This window comes from Cervus elaphus, chromosome 9, assembly GCF_910594005.1.
Source record: "Cervus elaphus chromosome 9, mCerEla1.1, whole genome shotgun sequence".
In the NCBI taxonomy this organism is placed as follows: domain Eukaryota; kingdom Metazoa; phylum Chordata; class Mammalia; order Artiodactyla; family Cervidae; genus Cervus; species Cervus elaphus.
Genome location: NC_057823.1, coordinates 24,708,820 through 24,728,839, shown reverse-complemented (window position 1 = coordinate 24,728,839; position 20,020 = coordinate 24,708,820). Strand labels below are relative to the sequence as shown.

The 20,020-nt window shown below is 37.2% G+C and overlaps 1 protein-coding gene and 2 pseudogenes across 1 annotated transcript in view; 1 reads left to right on the top strand and 2 right to left on the bottom strand.

Annotated features, from left to right (window-relative positions):
* LOC122699782 (prolyl 4-hydroxylase subunit alpha-2-like) overlaps positions 1–20,020 on the bottom strand; it is a 117,204-nt gene that overhangs the window by 80,170 nt on the left and 17,014 nt on the right. The window lies entirely within an intron of this gene.
* LOC122699783 lies at positions 5,255–5,782 on the top strand (annotated as a pseudogene).
* Positions 6,727–17,951, bottom strand: LOC122700734 (annotated as a pseudogene).

The following is a 20,020-nucleotide window of genomic DNA, read 5'->3' as shown; positions in this document are numbered from 1 at the left end:
AAAATCCTAAAATTTGCATGGAACCACAAATGACTCCGAATAGGCAAAACAATCTTGAGAAAAAAGAACAAAGCTGAAGGCATCATGCTTCCTGATTTCAAACTATATTATTAACATATAGTAACAAAACAGTATGGTATTGGCCTAAAAACAGACCCAAAGATAAATGGAAAATAAGAGACAGCCCAGAAATAAACCTATGCAAATGTGGTCAATTAATTTACAACAAAGAAACCAAGAATATACAATGGAAAAAGGATAACCTCTTCAATAAATGGTACTGGAAAAACTGGACAGCCACATGCAAAAAAAACTGGACAGCCACATGCAAAAAAAACTGGACCACTATCTCAAGCCATACAAAAAATCAACTCAAAGTGGATTAGGCTTGAATGTAAGACCAAAACCATACAACTCATAGAAGAAAACAAAGGGTAAGCTCTCTGACACTGATCTTGTCAATGATTTTTTTGTATTTGACACTAAAAATGAAGGCAAAAAAAGAAAAAATTAGTGATTGGGACTATATCAAACTAAAAAGTTCCTATACAGCAAAAGAAACCATCACAAAATGAAAAGGCAACCTATGGAATGGGAAAAAATATTTGGAAATCATGTTTCTGATAAGGGGATAATATCCAAATCATATAAAGAACTAATACAATTTAACAGATACAAACAATCCAATAAAAAAATGAGAAGAGGATCTGCACAGACATTTTCCCAAAGATGATATAAAAATGAATAGACAAAAATGATATAAAAATAAACAGACATTTTTCCAAAGATGATTTAAACATATGAAAAGGTGACGGTGATGGTTTAGCTGCTAAGTAGTGTCCAACTCTTGTAACCCCATGGACTGTAGCCCAACAGACTCCTCTGTCCATGGAATTTTCCAGGCAAGAATACTGGAGTGGATTGCCATTTCCTTCTCTAGGGTATCTTCCTGACCCAGAGATTGAACCTGGGTCTCCTGCACGGCAGGTGGATTCTTTACTAACTGAGCCACTAGGGAGGTCATGAAAAGGTGCTCGACATCATTAGTCACTATGAAAATGTAAACCAAAACCACAATGAAATTCCACCTCACATATGCTACAATGTCTAAAAGACAACAAGTAAATATTGGTATGTATGTAGAAACCTGTACACTGTTGGTAAGAATGTAAATTGGTGCAATCACTGTAGAAAATAGTACAGAGATTCCTCAAAAAGTTAAACATGGAACTACAATATGATCCTATAATTATACTTCTGCATACCTATCCAGCAGAAAAGAAATCACAATCTTGGAAATGTTCACTGCAGCATTATTTACAATAGCCAAGATAAGGAAACAAAGTAAATGCCCATCAACAGATGAACAGATAAAGAAAACGGGGCATTGCTAGATTTCTAATTTAAAAAATAGATATGCAACAAGCAACAAGGGTTTACTGTATAGCACAGGAAACTATAGTCAATATCTTATAATACCTATAATGGAAAATAACTTCAAAAATAATATATGTGTATAACTGAATCACACAAAAAAAGAATTCTACTTTTTAAAATTTAGTAATGCTTATCTTTTTGCTAGTTTTTCTAAATGTCCTATGGACATCTAATAACAAGTAAGATACAAAATTTTAAATATTTTTGTGCAGGATATAAGATTAATAAAATTAATATAAACAGAAATTATTGTATTTAAATTACTAATGACATCATTCAAAATGATCCTATTTTCTGCACTTGATAAAACATTCTTCAGTTCAGTTCAGTCCCTCAGTCATGTCCGACTCTCTGCGACCCCATGTACTGCTGCATGGGAGGCTTCCCTGTCCATCATCAACTCCCAGAGTCTACCCAAACTCATGTCCATTGAGTCGATGATGCCATCCAACCATCTCATCCTCTGTTGTCTCCTTCTTCTCCAGCCTTCAATCTTTCCCAGCATCAGGGTCTTTTCCAATGAGTCAGTTCTTTGCATCAGATGGCCAAAGTACTGGAGTTTCAGCTTCAGCATCAGTCCTTCCAATGAATACTCAGGACGGATTTCCTTTAGGATGGACTGGTTGGATCTCCTTGAAGTCCAAGGGACTCTCAAGAGCCTTCTCCAACACCACAGTTCAAAAGCATCAACTCTTCGGCGCTCAGCTTTCTTTATAGTCCAACTCTCACATCTATACATGACTACTGGAAAAACTGTAGCTTTGACTAGACAGACCTTTGTGGGCAAAGTAATGTCTCTGCTTTTTAATATGCTGTCTATAGCTTTTCTTCCAAAGAGCAAGCAGTTTTTAATTTCATGGCTGCAGTCACCATCTGCACTGATTTTGGAGCCCAAAATATTCTTAGAGAAATGTTAATGTCTTACTATGATTATACATTTTTTCTTTTCCCTTATATTTTTTATGTATCTTTCTTTGTTGTTACATGTCTAATGATTTACAATGTCTATCTTCTTTGTGAATTGTACCTTTTATTAATAAAAATATTCATCTTTGTTTCATTTAAAATACATAAATTTAATTTAAAAAGGAGAAAAAAAGAAAATGTGGTATTCACATATACAATGGAATATCATCCAGCCATAAAAAAGAAGGAAGTATTGCCTTCTCAAAATTATGGATAGATCTTAAGGGCATTATGCTAAATGAAATAAAGACAAATGCTGTATGATCTGATCTCACTTACATGTGGACTCTAAAAACAAAACAAAAACTCAGCAACAACAACTGAACTTGAACAAAATACAGATTGACGATTGCCAGAAGTGAAGATTAGGGGTGAGCAAAGGTGCTCAAAAGGCACAAACTTCCAATTACAAGATAAATAAACCCTGAGGATGTGAAATATAGCATGGTGACTATAGTTAACAACAGTGTATTGTATATTTAAAAGCTGCTAAGAGAGTAAATCTTTAAAGTTCTCATCACACACAAAAAAATTGTAATTAATGTGATAATGTTAACTAAAGTTATTGAGGTAATCATTTAGTAGTACACACATATTATTAAATCATTGTTATACAGCTAAAACTAATACAATGTTATATGTCAATTATATCTCAATAAAACAACAACATTCTTAAAGGACTACAATAGAATCTAGAGTTCCAACATCATTATATTTGCAGAAGCCAGGATATAATAAAAAAATTACTCGACATATTAAGAACCAGGAACATGTGACCTATTCTCTAGAGAAAAGTCAGAAACAAAACCAAGTCAAAGATGGAACAGATGTTGGAATTAGCAGATAAAGATTTTTAAGCTGTTATTATACTCAAGGATGGAAAGAAAAATAATACTTGCAATTAATGAGAAGAAGAAAAATCTCAGTCAGCAAGAGTAAAGAAACCATTGAAAATTTTAGGACTTCCTTGGTGGTCCCAGTGGTTAAGAATCCACCTGCCAATACAGGGGACACCAGTTTGATCCCTGGTTCGGTTAGATTCCACATGCTGCAGGGCAACTAAGCCAGTGCACCACAACTACTGAAGCCCGCTTGCCGAGAGCCTATGCTCTACCACAAGAGAAGCCACTGCAATGAGAAGCCTGTGCATCACAATGAAGAGCAGCCCCCACTCTAGACAAAGTCCACGCACAGCAACAAAGACCTAGCACAGCCCAAAATAAATAAATCTAAAAGTAAAAATAATAGTAAATTTGAAGGAAAGATAAAAAAAAGTTTAACAAAAAAGAATCTATTGAAAATTTTAGAACTGAGAATTCCCTGGTGGTTCATGGTTGGGACTCTGTGCTCTTACTGCCAAGGGCCCAGGTTTGATCCCTGGCTAAGGAATTAAGATTCTGCATGCCCTGTGGCATGGCAAAAAAAAAGGGGAGCAAATTTTAGAACTGGAAAACACGATATCTGAATTTAAAACTTCACTAGATGCAGTTAACATGGAAATGGAGATGACAAAGGCAGAACTACTGAGGTTGGGGGTTATCAACAGATACTATCCAATACGTAGAAAAGAGAAAATATCCAAATAAAATACTGACAAGACCTCCTGCTTATATAAAGATTATAACCCTATAAGAATAAAAAAGAAAGAACAAGAATATCCTTTCTAACTACCAAAGGACAACCAATAACTATGATAAACTAATCAAACTGTTTTTGAAAGAAAAATTGCCTTCACTGAGCTTGTCATCTATTATCTAGAATATGAAGAAATAATTCTTCCCCAGATGACAGCAAAAAATGAAAACAAAGAAAAAACATACTGGAGATATGAATAACTAAGGATGAATAGGTGATAAATTTTATTCCTGGGGAACTCTGAAGCTGACACAGGGTTTCATGGAAAGAGCAGAAAAGATTTCCTCTGTTTGGTCACAAGTAATATGGCTTTCATGAGTTAAATATTTGCAATCTGCTGCATATTTCATTTATGTAACCAACTTTTAAAAGTCACATATAATTAAAATAAAACTTTACAGATAAATTAAAAATTTAAACGGGTTTAAAAAAGGATCTCCTGGAGACACTAAATTAAAAGATAATAAATACTGATACACTTCTCTTCGAAGAGGTCTTGGAGGACCAGATTATAAAGAATTTTGCTGAAACAGTCATTAAAAACTAACAAAATATATACAAGAGGAAAACTATCAAAACTCTGAGGCGAGATATCAAAGCAGAACAAATAAACAGTGATTCCATGTTCACAGATAAGAAGACTTAATACTGTCAAGATGTCAGTTCATCCTAAATTAATCTAGAGATTCAATACAATCCTAATCAAAATTCTAACAAGTTATTTTGTGGATATCTACAAAATGATCTTAAAGTTCATATGGAAAGACAAAAGACCTAGCATAGACAATACAGTATTAAAGCAGAAGAACAAAGTTGGAGGACTGATACTACTTGACTCTGAAGCTACTACAAAGCTGCAGTAATCAAGACAATGTGGTATTAGTGAAAGAACAATCAGTCAATGGAACAGAACAGTGAGCCTAGAAACAGACCTCCATAAAAATAATCGACTCATATTTGACAAAGGAGCAAAAGTAATACAATGGAGCAAAAAGAGTCTCTCAAAAAATGGTGATGGAACAAATACACATGCAAAAAATTTAAATCTAGACCTTACACTCTTTACTCAATATAACTCAAAATGGATCACAGACCTAAATGTAAAACACAAAACTATAAAACTGGAAGACAACATGGGAGAAAATCCTGGTGACCCTGGGTATGGTAATATCCTTTAAAATAGAACAACAAGTTTAGAAAGCGGGGCGTTTGGCTTGCGAGTGGGAACTTCTCGGTCGCGCCCAGAGAAAGAACGATTTAAAAATGGGTGATGTTGAGAAGGGCAAGAAGATTTTTGTTCAGAAGTGTGCCCAGTGCCATACTGTGGAAAAGGGAAGCAAGCACAAGACTGGGCCAAACCTCCATGGTCTGTTTGGACGAAAGACGGGTCAGGATGCTGGATTCTCTTACACAGATGCCGACAAGAACAAAGGTATCACCTAGGGAGAGGAGACGCTGATGGAGTACTTGGAGAATCCCAAGAAGTACATCCCTGGAACAAAGATGATCTTTGCTGGCATTAAGAAGAAGGGAGAGAGGGAGGACTTGATAGCTTATCTCAAAAAAGCTACCAATGAGTAATAGTTGGCCACTGCCTTATTTATTATGAAACAGAAGTGTCTCATGACTTTTTATGCGTACCATATTTAAATTGATCTCACACACTAGAATTCAGATCATGAACGGCTGATGGAATAATTCTGTTGGACAGTCCTGATTTAAATAAGATTGGTTTGTGGCTAAACAAATATGGTCAGCTTTTTTAATTTTGATAGTAATTCCGGTTCAACAAGTACTATCACTTTTCCCATTCTAAAGAGATGACTGAACTTGAATAAGGAATATTAAACTTCTTAGGGAGATGGTGCATTCCTTCTCAAACCCTATAAGAGATTGGTTTTATACTTAGATTTCTATAACTGGTTATATTAATATATTTAAATACTGAAAAGGTCCCTTCACTGTCTCATAGAACAGAGGAGGATTCAGATGTGTTTGAAGTTGTGTTCATTAGCCTATTAAGGCAAGAATTGAAAATACACTGACAAATTCCACTTTATCTTTTTGGTTTTATAAACTATGCCAATTTAATTAAAATTCTCTATCTAAAATTTAGCCTTTTATTTAATGAAAGGCATTTTAGTGTGGTTTATGTATAGCATCAAATAAAGAGTATTTAGCACCTCAAAATAAAATAAAATAGAACAACAAAGACATGATCCATGAAAGAAATGATTGATAAGGTGGACTTCATTAAAATTAAAAACTCTGCTACAAGAAAGACAATACAAAGAGAATGAGAAAACGAGTCACATACTGGGAGAAAATATTTGCAAAGGAGACATTTAAAAAGGACTGTTATCCAAAATATATATAATGAATTCATAAATACAACTATAAGAAAACAAAAACTCAATTAAAAAATGTACCAAAGCCCTTGACAGATCCCTCAGCAAAGAGATATACAGATGGCAAGTAAGCATAAGAAAATATGTCCCACATCATATGTTATCAGGGAACTGTGAATTAAAACAATGAGATATTAATACCATCACATACCTATTAGAATGACCAAAACCCAAGACACTGACAAGATCAAATGCTGACAAGGATATGGAACAATAGGACTCTCATCCACTGTTAAAACAAAGGCAAAATAATACAGATACTTGGAAAGACAGTGTGGCTATTTCTTACAAAACTAAACTTACTCTTTACACAAACCAGCAATCACATTCTTTGGTATTTACCCAAAGGAGGTGAAAAGGTAATGTCCACACAAAAATCTGTACATGGATGTTTACAGTATCTTTATTCATAACTGCGAAAATGTGGAAGAAACCAAGATGTCCTTTAGTAGGTGAACAGATGAATAAACTGTAACACATTCAGACAACAAAATATTATTCAGCACTAAAATGAAATAAGCTATAAGGAACCTCAAATGGATAGTAAATAAAAGAAACCGATCTGAGATGGCTACATACTGTATATTCCAACTATATAACACTTGAGAAAAAGCAAAGCTATGGAAACAATAAAAATATCAGTGGCTGCTGTGAAGAGTGGGGGCAAAGATGCACAGTCAGAACACAGAGGACTTTTAGGACAGTGAAATTCTCTGTATTAGATTATGATGATGGATATCGGTCATGAGACATTTGTCCAAACCTATAAACTACAACATCAAGACTGAACCCTTTACCCATAGGTAAACTAAGGAATTTGGGGGGATTATGATATGTCAATCAATATAGGTTAATCCTTAATGAAAATGTACAATTCTGGTGAGTGATGTTGATAATGAGGGAGGCTATTTATGTGTCAGGACAAGGGGTATATGGGGAATCATTGTACCTTCCTCTCAATTTTATTGTAAACTTAAAACTACTCTTAAAAAAAAAGGCCATCTGCTATCAGTTTTTCCCTTAAATGTCCCCAAATAATGACAGCAAGATAAGTCCAAGGAGGTAACAGAGGGAAATGTGCTCAGTACCAAATGAGAACTTACTTTGGGTTTTGCAATCTCCTTGATCTTCCTGATCTCCTCATCAGACATGACATTGTAGAACCTGATGATGTGTGGGCTGTCCCATTCATCCTCCTCTTTGAAGGGGGCGATGACCAGCTGGGGCGTCCTGTTGCCATAATGGTACCTACAGAAAAGCCTCTTCCGCCTCTGTGGTGTCCGGGAAGCACAGAGCAACAAGTCTATGTTACGGACTCCTCAGTTTGCAGACACCAGCCTCACTCCTTAGGCCCACCTCCTCCCTCTTCCCTCAGAAAGGAAAAAAAAAGCATAATGGAATACAAATCATTCAATATCTTCTCTGTCAGGAATATCCTTACTCACATTTACAAGCCCTTAGAGGGAAGTCATTCTTATACTGGACTTAAAAAAACAATGACAATTCACCTTAAGTGGGTTTGGAAAAAAGAGTCTATTTCTTCTATCCAACTTCCCATAATGTCCAGGGGTGATCAGCTCACTTCTGTGATTGAATCCTTTAATGGTCTGCTCTCTGTGGCCTTCCTACTTATGCTATGACCCAAGGACCAGCATCAGTTGGGAGATGGGTTAGAAATACAGAATCTCAGGTTCTAACTCAGTATTACTGAATTAGAATCTGCATTTTAACAACATCCCAGGCGATTCCCATGCACCTTAGATTTTGAGACACTAACAAAGTCCAAGATCTACCCATGATCCACTTGGCCCTCCATGAGCCTACCTATATTAAAATTCTGAATATTATAGCTTCTTTTCTCAAATATTATGCTCTACTAATATAAAAAATGTTTGCTATTTCCAAAATATAGGATAATTTTTCTCACTGTACACTTGTTCATGGTATAGCCTCAGCCTAAAACTTCTTTTATTACATTGTTCACCTGGTAATCTAGTTTAGGAGTCCTTTACCTGTGAACCTTACCACTTTTTGTCCTAGAGTTAATAACCTTCTGTTGTATGTTGCTATCAAATCTTGCACATACCACTAACTGTACCAAAACTACTTATTTATATTTTAAATGTTCCTTTAATAGACTACATATTTCTGTAACAAGGCCATATATTATTCATTTTTGCTTAATTTCTTCCACATGCAGGTAATAAAAAACAATATTCATAATAGTCTTAATGCCTAACATCTAATTAGCCATCAATTAAAATAAGTGTTTGATATAATTATAAGACTGAAAAAGACCCAGTGGTGCACTCAACGGGCAGGTTCAAGAACTAAAATATCTTTTCAACTAAATCTGGCCTTCCAAAGTCGAAAATCCCGAGTATTCATATGGCCAGGTGGTCTAAAGGTCTCCAAGTACCCTAAGCACCCCTTATAACCTCAATGACTCCCTTTCCCATCTTACGAGTTTGATACCCTCTCCGTGGCACAGGCTTTCACAGCTCTCGAGGGTTTGCTTATAATCCAGAGTACCCTGAGGAGAACTGTTCAGTGTCTCCTGCTTGGTCTCTGATTCTTCATTCCCAAAGTTTCCTGCCCTTTCTTCCTCCAACAACTTTACAAAGTATGGCAGATTCAACTGGGCTTGTCTATGAGAGGAGTCTGGACAAAGGAAAGCAAATGTTAACAATCAGAGAGATCATTCAGAGAAGCTCTGCAATTCTTCTACTTCAAACGACGCTGATAAAGCAGTATGGAATTTGAACACTGTCCAGAATTAGAATTAAGAGAGAAATAAAAACTGGTATGGAAAAAATCCACCCCACTGTGCCTCACTCACCAGTTCCAAGGGACCTAGTACAGACAGGCAACCAGTGGTCCTGCCTCACACTCACAACTCAGTTTTATGCTGAGCACATCTGCTTCCTCATGCATTTTCATTACAATGTTATATATCATGTGCTGTTACATATATATATATACATATATATATATATATACACATATATATATATATACAGTAAGAATGTAAACTAGAGTTCCAGATAACTTCCACAAGCATCATTATCTCATGGGCCCTCACAATATCCAAGATAGAAGGATTTTGGTCCCCATTCCTCAGGTAAGAACACCAAGACACAGAATAAACAAGAAACCTGGGTCAAGATCATATAGAAAAAAATAAGCAAATCAGAACAAGAACCCAGGTGTCTAACTCTGTGGCTCTTATAAAAAATACTAAAAAAAATTTACAAGGCTTATCTCACATAACAGTCATGAAGGACACTCCCATGTTAGCCAGTCAATGAAAGAGTTCTGGCAATAATGTCAACAAAAGAAAGATTTTACAAACCCGAGTCATGGCAGCAGAGTCTAGAGTGTGAAATCTTACCAAGCTTATTAATATAAATCAGGTGTGGTATGATAATGTAAATGCCCTTTTCAAAAGAAAACATATTACAGTCAAATTAGATATAGCCCTTTGGTCATCCTAGAGTAATTATGAATCCAGAACTGAAATATTCTTCACTAAACTCTCACAGTGCTGTGAATAGTCATCATGTTATTTTCTACAATCCATTGACTTTATCTGTTAACACGTCTAATCTCCCACTACCATCCCCAAACTACCTTAAGATATTCTGGGAATAGGCCATACATATTTAAGTCTTTTGCCCAGTACAGCATCTAGCATGTTAACAGACCTCTGTAAGTTTGCTGAATTTAGTAACAGTAAAATGACTCTGCAATATCCCCATCTGTTGGTAGTCTTTATGCCAAGACATCTCCCTGAAAACAAAGGGAATACACCACCTGTCAAGGAGCTCCTTCTGCTTTTTGGCAATTATCTTGAGTTTCTCTTCAAACAGAACCCAACAGTATCTGGCTACATATTCTTCTCATGTGATCTAGGGCTAACTCTAAGGGCCACAGAGAACAAAAATAATCAATTCCTCTAATTCTTAAGTTAATCTTTTCTTCCTCCAATAATTCCAATTATTTGTTAAGATTCTGACACTGATTCTAATTTGTGAGTTTTCTGACATGACCAAGCAATTCTCTGACAGCTGCTGGGTGTTCTACTATTTAACTCAATTCTGCCACTACCCATCTGAAGATAGGGTCAGATCCCATAGGCTAAGGGTTCAATCCCACAACACGGTCTCCTACCCTTACCTCTACTTCAGTGACCAATTGCTGTTCAATCGCTGAGTCATGTCTGACTCTTTGCAACCCCATGGACAGTAGCATGTCAAGCTTCCCTGTCCTTCACTATCTCCTAGAGTTTGCTCAAACTCATGTCCATTGAGTCGGTGATGCCATCCAACAATCTCATCCTGTCGCCCCCTTCTCCTGCCCTTAAGCTTTTCCCAACATCAGTGTCTTTTCCAATGAATTGGCTCTTCACATCAGGTGGCCAAAGTATTGGAGTTTCAGTCCTTCCAATCACTATTCAAGGAGATTTCCTTTAGGATTGACTGGTTTGGACCTCTTGCGGTCCCAGGAACTCTCGAGTTCCAGCACCACAATACAAAACCATCAATTCTTTGGCACTCAGCCCTCTTTATGGTCCAACTTTCACATCTGTACATGACTACTGGAAAAACCACAGCTTTCACTATACGGACCTTTGTCAGCAAAGTGATGTCTCTGCTTTTTAATACACTGTCTAGGTTTGTCACAGCTTTTCTTCCAAGGAGCTTTCCAAGTATCTCTTAATTTCATGGCTGCAGTCACCATCCACAGTGATTTGGGAGTCCAAAAATATAAAATCTGTCACTGTTTCCACTTTTCCCCCATCTATTTGCCATGAAGTGATGGGACTGGATACCATGATCTGCTTTTTGAAATCTGAGTTTTAAGCCAGTTTTTTCACTCTCCTCTTTCACTCTCAAGAGGCTCTTTAGTTCCTCTTCACTTTCTGCCATTTGAGTATTATCATGTGCATATCTGAGGTTGTTGATATTTCTCCCAGCAATATTGACTCCAGTTTGCAATTCATCCAGTTAGGTCTTTCACATGATGTACTCTGCATAGAAGTTAAATAATCAGGGTGACAATATAAAGCCTTGTCATACTCCTTTCCCAATTGTGAACCAGTCCATTTATCCATGCCCAGTTCTGATTGTTGGTTTTTAACCTGCATACAGGTTTCTCAGGAGACAGGTAAGCTGATCTGGTATGCCCACCTTCAGAAGAATTTTGCCCAGTTTGTTGTGATCCACACAGTCAAAGGCTTTAGCATAGTCAATGAAGCAGAAGTACATGTTTTTTCTGGAATTCTCTTGTTTATTCTATGATCCAACAGATGCTGGTAATTTGAGCTTTGGTTCCTCAGCCTTTTCTAAATCAAGTTTGCACATCTGGAAGTTCTCAATTCACTCACTGTTAAAGCCTAGCTTGAAGGATTTTGATCATTACCTTGATAGCATGTGAAATGAGTGTAATTGTACAGTAGTTCGAACATTCTTTGGCACTGCCATTCTTTAGGACTGGAATGAAAACTGACCTTTTCCAGTCCTGTGACCACAGATGGGTTTTCCAAATTTGCTGGTGTACTGTGTTCAGCACTTTAACAACAGCATTTTTTAGGATTTAAAACAGTATTCAGCTGGAATTCCATCACCTCCACTAGCTTTGTTTGTAGTAATGCTTCCTAAGGCCCACTTGACTTCACACTCCAAGATGTCTGGCTCTAGATGAGTGATCACACCATCATGGTTATTCTGGTCATTAAGGCCTTTTTTGTACAGTTCTGTGTATTCTTGCCACCTCTTCTTATCTCGTGCTTCTCTAAGGTCCATACCATTCTGTCCTTTATTGTGCCTATCTTTGCATGAAATGCTCTCTTGGTATCTCCAATTCTAGTCTTTCCCATTCTATTGTTTTCCTCTATTTCTTTGCATTGTTCACTTAAGAAGGCTTTCTTACCTCTTCCTGCTATTCTCTGGAACTCTGCACTCAGTTGGATATATCTTTCCTTTCTCCTTTGCCTTTCACTTCTCTTCTTTTCTCAGCTATTTGTAAAGACTCCTCAACCACTTTACCTTCTTGCATTTCTTCTTCTTTGAGATAGTTTTAGTCACTGCCTCCTGTACAATGTTATGAACCTCCATCCATAGTTCTTCAGGCACTCTGTCTACCAGATCTAATCCCCTGAATCTATTCATTACCTCCACTGTTAGTGCTTCTGACTACTGGCTGTGGATTGGAAGTTCCAGTGACCCTCTCCTTGGGTTTGCTTAATTTGTTAGAGCAGCCCAAAGAACTCAGAGAAACATGTTACCAAGTAGATTACCAATTTACAACTTACGAACAGATAAAAGATATGCATAAGGCAAAGTATGTGGCAAGGGGCGTATAACTTCCATGCTCTTTAGTCTTGCCACTCTCTCAGCATCTCCATGTGTTCACCAGTCTGGAAGCTCTCTATGCCCTCTCCTCTGGGTTGTTATGGAAGCATCATTATATAGGCAGGTTTGATTAAATCATTGGCTATTGTTGGTCAATTTAACCTCCAGTCCCTCTCCTCTTTCCTGGAGGTCAGAAAAGTTTCAACTTTCAAATCACAGGGCTCGTTACCCTGGCAACCAGCTCTCATCTTTAGGTTACCTGAAAGTTTTCCAGAAGTCACCTCATTAACTTAACAAAGACATCTTTATGCCTCTCATCACTTAGGAAATTTGATTTTTGGAGCTTTGTGCCAGGAACAGGGAGAAACCCAAATACATAGTACTTATTGTAAGTCACAATATCACAGTCACTCAATACAGATCAAATTAAGTGTTTAGCGCTACACTGGAGTTTGAAAATGCAAAACTGGTAAAAAAAAAAACAAAAAACAAAAAAACACTATTATTTCTAAAGTCTTTGCTTTAGAAATAAAATTTGCCTGTCATTGGTAAACAAAGGATATTGTAACCATCAAGACATCACATTATAACCACCCAAAAGATGAGCCCTGAGGGAACCCAGGATGGAAACAGATTACCTGCCATTTAGGAATCATCAGATTGCAGCTATCCATAAGGGTGCAGCTTGGGGAAAGTCATGATGAAAAAACACAGGATACTGGCCCCATATTGCTGAGGTTCATATCAAGGAATGATTTCAGTGAGCCCAGACTCTTGCATCTTTCAATATTCATAAAAGTGCTAAAATCCTTAACTTGAGATATCTGGTTTTCTTTGCTTAACAATAATCTTTGATGTTTCAACTACTTGACCTTTGTTTTGCTGACTTAAAAAATGCACCAACTGAGAGTTGTGAGTTAAGTTTTATTTGGGGCAAAATGAGGACTATAGTCTGGGTGACAGCATTTCAGATAGCTCTGAGAAACTGCTCCAAAGAGGTAGGGGGAAGATCAACATACATGTGATTTAGGAACAGACATCATCATGAAGAAATGTGGTGCTTTTCTAGACATGAGAAGATGCAACAATTGAGCTCACAGAATCAGTTCCTGAAAATATATAATTATTTGATGACCTGTTCTGCCAATTTTTTCAGAGCATGGAATGCCTCCTTCCTGATCTCCTTCCTGAACTCCCTTCAGCAGATGTTGAAGGTTAGCAGCTGCAGCAGCATGTGTGATTTAATCCTTGTACAGGTAGACAGGAAGTGTACATGGCAAGTGCCAACTGCAGGTTAACAGTCGCAAAAACTCCTATATATCCTGGCTCCCCCTTCTCCTCCTCCTAACAGTTTTCTCGGCGCTATCTGAGATGCTGTCTCCCAGGCCTGAAGTCATAATAATGTGTGCTCAATAAAACTTTCAATTTTTAGGTTGCACGTTTAAAAAATTTTTTTTAATCTATTTGGCTGCAATGGGTCTTAATTGAGGTATGTGGTATCTTCAGTCTTCACAGAGACAGGCAGGATCTTTAGATGTGGCATGTGGAATCTAGTTCCTTGATCAGGGATCGAACCCAGGCCCCCGAATTGGGAGTTTGGAATCTTAGCCACTGGATTATCACAAGGAAGTCCTTTAGGTTGTGCTGTTTTTTTTGTTTTTTTTCTGTCAACAGCTTATTGGGGAAAACAATTTAATAAAGGCAATACAGATGTAAATGAACTATTAAAACATAATAAACTTCTATGGTGAAGGGAATTACAGGCTACTATGTAGAAGGGAAGAGGAGAATGTCAGAACAGATTTATCAGCACAGAGAATGCCTCAGTTGTGAGCCCTCTTACTTAAAGACTGATTATGCCCGAGAAACAAAATATTGACTGCTGTATCGGTAAACAAAGGATGTTGCAGTCATCAGTGATTGTAGTCACCATGGATGGTGCGCCCTGAGGGAGTTTACAATGGAAACAAGCAATACTGACCATGAGCAACCATTAGACTGCAGCCACCCTCAATGCTACAGCCTGAAGAAACTCGGTATGAGGAAACATGGGATATTGGCCCAGAAAACTGACGTGCCTATCAAAGGAATGATTTCAGTGGGCCCAGACTCCCAAGTCTCCATTCACAGAAAAGTATTAAATTCCTTAACTTAAAGTATATAGTTTTCTTTTATTAACAGGAGCTTCTTGGGAATTTCCTGGCAGTCCAGTGGTTAGGACATTGTGCTTTCACAACTGAGGGTTGGGGTTTGATCCCTGGTTGTGGAACTATGATCCCACAAACCATGTGGTGCAGCCAAAAAAAAAAAAAAACAAAACACCCAAAACAGTCAATTGTACTGTTGTTGTTGTTGTTGTTGTTGCAAAAATTCCCATATATCCTGGCTTCTCCTCCTTCCTTTTTGGTACAGTTTTCTCAGCATTTATCTGAGAGGCTGTCTCCCAGGCTTGAAGTTCTAAGAATGTCCACTAAATAAAACATTACTCTCAACTTTCAGGTTTTGTGTTTCTTTCCAGTTGACATGTACCAGTAGAATTCTTTGTTTTACCTCTTATAACTTACCTCCATCAAATTTATACATGCCTATATTTTAAATACAAATATCTATTGAAAGCTTAATTTTAAAAAATGGAACCACTTATTACCCCACATCTCCTTTCCATTAACATGTCTCAAAAGTGGCCACTTTCTTCAGTTGTTCCCTTTCACATTTTATTGCTAAATTTATGCATCAGAAAATGATTAGTTTATCATAAGACCTAAGTTATCATAGAGGGACTGGAAAAACAAGAAGTTTCTATAGCAACGATGTCTTCAAGAAGACAATGCATTAACTGATTATGACCATACCAAAACAAATAGACATTTTCACTGTTACACAGAGCTCCTTAGTCAATTTCTACTACCATATGAAGGCTAACTAGTTGTTCAGCAACCTACTTCATGCTACTGGAAACAAAGAAACTTTATATTTTCCAAACCTCCCTTGAAATGAGATGGGGTCCATGATATCTCTGACAAGAGAATGTGGACAGAAGTGATGGATGCCACTTATAGGCCTGGCCTATAACATGTATCATGAAATCCTTCACACAGCTAGCATGAAGGGACTCCAAAACAACAGAGTCATCCTGGAGTAGAAAAAAAAAATCTCAATTTTTTTTGCCACACAACTTGTGGGATCTTAATTCCCCCACCAAGCATTGAACTCAGGCCCCCTAAAGGGGAAGTGCAGTGTTCTAACCACTAGACAGCCAGGAAATTCCCTAGAAAAAAATCTAAATTCTTGAGTCAACATTTAGAAAAGCCACCCAACCTGCAGGAGGACTCTGCATGGATGAAAAGTAAAATTTTATACCTTTCTTGTCTTAAAGATTCGGGAGTTTATTTGTTACCATAGGGTAGTCTTCCCTGACTAACACAATTGAGTCACAAGAACTCTATGGAATATTCCACCCAAGGCCAGGGCAGGTGGGTCAGTTGGTAAGTGGGATGAAGGAGCAGGTCAACACAGAGCAAATTACTTGCTTTCCTAGCTCCCAAGGGTATTACCAAGAGACAGCAGCTGATTGGTTAAGTTCACTGCCCTGTACAGGTCCAAACCGGAAGCTGATATCTCTGAGATGGTCCAGGACTTGAATCCTGGAGATAGTGCTATGCTCCCCTGCATTCAGCTGCTTTAGCGCTTGCTGCATCCAAAGCATTGAATGGTGAAGGTCGTTGACGCTGAGGGCTGTCTGGCCCAGCCTGAAGCAATCACCAACATTCAGGGTAGAACGATACTCGGTTCCTAGAAGCAAGAAGAACAATGATATTCCTGATAAAGGACACAAAGGGTGATCACTGAGGTCAATAAAGAGATCATTCACACACTCTTTTCCCACTATCCAAATACAACCAGTCTTAAGTTGTTTCCCTTCATATTTTATCTCTGAGTACATGCTTCAGAAAATGATCAGATTATTTTTATAACTACTTTTGGTTAAGATAAGGGGTTTACCCCATAGAAGACACTGAAATGAGTTCCCACAGACCACCTTATTAGTAGGAACATACTTAAAACATAAGGCAGTACGGGGAGAATAAGCATGAATCAGGAGCTCTAGGCAGGTTCTAATTCAAGATAATATAAGAATGAGACACCAATAAAAGCTATATTTGATGAAGCAGGTGTAGACTTTAAAAAATATTCACAATCTAAAAGTTGAGAGTTATGTTTTATCCAAATTTTTAGGACTTAAAACCCAGGAGGCAGCACTTCAAGTAACCCTGAGAGAACTGCTCCAAGGAGGAGAGGAAGGGGAGCCAGGTTATATAGCAATTTTGCAACAGGGTAGGTAACATGCATGTCAAAAAAAATTACTGTTAATTAAAGGAAAAGTAGGTATCTCAAGTTAAGGAATTTAGCACTTTTCTATGTATGGGTCTATGTATGCACTTTTCTATGTATGGGTCTATGTATGCAAGAGTCTGGGCTCACTGAAATCATTCCTTTGATATGCACCTCACTTAACTAAGGCCAGTATCCTGTTTTCAAATCCTGAGTTTCCTCAGGTCTCACTGGCTCATGTTGAAGGGCTGCAATCACTGATGATTGTGACATCTTTGTTTACTGATATGGTAGGAAATATGCCATTTCTTACAAAGTTTTGAAAGTCATCTGCCTATTATACCAAATCCACCCAGGCATAACTGTTCAATTTCTCTTCTACTTCCTAAAATCAGATCCCAGTTTCCTAGAACATTAAGTGTTTCTGGTTTTTATCTCCTAAATTCCCATGAAAGGTCCAGAGTTCTCAGAGCTCACCTCACAGCAACATGAGGTGGCTAAAAGGCAAAAAGTAGATTCTTCCTCTGTATTTCTCAAGTCCTACAGGAAAAAAATTGAAAGTTCTAAAGGCAAGAAAAGCAGCTCTAAGGCAAATGTTCACAAAGGGAACCCATGCAAGTTGCTTACCTGGCAGGACTCCCCTGGAAAGAGCCTTCAGATCCAGTTTGTATGTGCACTGAAGAAGCAGCAGGGCCTTAGCAGCCCCAGTCACATCCTCCTCTGTAGGGAAAAACCTGTGCAATGATGTGAGCCCGGAAGTAAACACTTCCACACACCAGAGAGGCAGAAAGTTAAAGGAGAAAGAAAAAAAGATCACATGAAATTACTGATAAAAGGAAATAATCCAGTAAAGAACAGACTGCTACTCGTGGGTTCGATTCCTGTCAGGAAGATCCCCTGGAGAAGGAAATGGCAACTCACTCCAGTATTCTTGCCTGGGAAATTCCATGGACAGAGGAGCATGGTGGGCGACAGTCCATGGGGCTGCAAAAGAGTCAGACACAACTTAGTGACTAAACAACAACAAAGAACAGACCAGAGCATACTATCAGACCTCAATACTTTACACAAAATTGAAATCATCTGGTAATAGTGGGAATGGAGGTGCTGGGACAATGACTTTCTAAAACTATCCTCCAACACAGTAACCACTGGCTACATGTGGTTGTTAAGGTGTAAATTTATTAAAATTGAATAAAATTTAAAATTCAGTCCCTCAGTCATACTAATTAAATTACATTTCAAATGCTCAGTAGCCAGATATGGCTAATAACTACCATGTTGTATAGTGCAGATACAGAACACTTCCATAATGAAAGGTTTTACTGCATATGCAGTGCTCAGTTGCTAAGTCATATTTGACTCCTTGTGACCTCCTGGATGTAGCCCATCAGGCTCCTCAGTCCATGAGATTTCCCAGGCAAGAATACTGGAGTGAATTGCCATTTCCTTCTCTAAGGCATCTTCCTGACCCAGGGATCAAACACGCACTTCCTGCATTGGTAGGCAAATTCTTTACCACTGAGCCACAGAAGTGCTCTAAAATAACTCCTGGAATTGAAAACAACAGATAAGATTAATAAATCTTTGGTAGTGCTGCAAGGTAGCTTATTAATGCAAATGAAAACTGCTTCTAGAGGAACTCACTTTCAAGCAGATTTCAAAGAATAATTTCCGCAGAAAGAAGTACAAGGAAACAAATATTAATAGCTCTCAAGAGGGGGGAGAAAAAGCAGAAATAATCTAAAAAAATTTTTTAAATTCAGATGTTAGAATTGTATGACATGTAATATGAAAGAATATCTTTAATATATCTAAGAAATGGAATAGGGACTTGAAATATGATAAAATTGCAAAATGACAAACACCATCCAAATTGAAATACATAAAAATTGAATGAAAAGTTCAATAGATTTGGGACTTCTGGTTTTGGCCATGATAAAGTAGCTTACAGTGAAGTAAGTTTCCCACAAAAAGCAAATATAAAATATGAACAGAATCAATAAAACAATTATTTCAAGGCATTGGATAGCAATTAATATAAACTGACTTGGAGTCTATAATCATTAAGAGAAGGAAGATACTAGAGGTAAGCTCTGCACTCAACCTAAATTTTCCAAAAGCCATTTAACTGTACACTTAAATGAATTTTATGGTATGCAAATAGCTCCTCAACAAAGCTGTTTTAAAAAGTCAGAGTGTTCTTCTATAAGGAATTGAGTATCCCCATGAAAAGAACCAGATACACTGGCATTTTGATGTTTCCTAGAGTATGATTAGCACCCTCCCCAACAGCTAACCCAAATTCTACCAATATAAACATTCTGCTTACATTTTCAGTATTTTCAGAGGTTTTAAGTTTTCTCTTTCAACTTAACCTCTCTGATACCAACCCTCTCTGATATGAACAAATGATTTTTAAAAAATCCACCAAGCATATAATGAAACTCTCCAACATCAGAATCCATGATAATACAAAAATGGTGAAAAAGGGTTCCTGGATAAACACATAATAATGGGAACAGATAAAACTTTCCTTAAAACTGATAAATAACACTTAAGAGATATTTAAGTTGATAGACAATACATCCAAAACACAACTGCAAAACATTTTGTAAAAAGAACAAAGATCATAAAAATAAAGAAGATTTTAGAAATTCAAAATGACTGTCAAAAAATTAAATTCAAAGTAAAATTGCCAGTTCTAGGAAGTATAAAAAACAGGCAAAGAAATGAAAAATATGAGAAAACAGGATCAATGCAGGAGATCCCCCATCCAAGTAATGCAAACTCCAGAAATAAAGAAGAGAGAAAATAGAGGAAATTATGAGAAATACAATTTTCCAGAACTAAAGAAAAACATAATCTCTTGTATTGAATGCACTCACC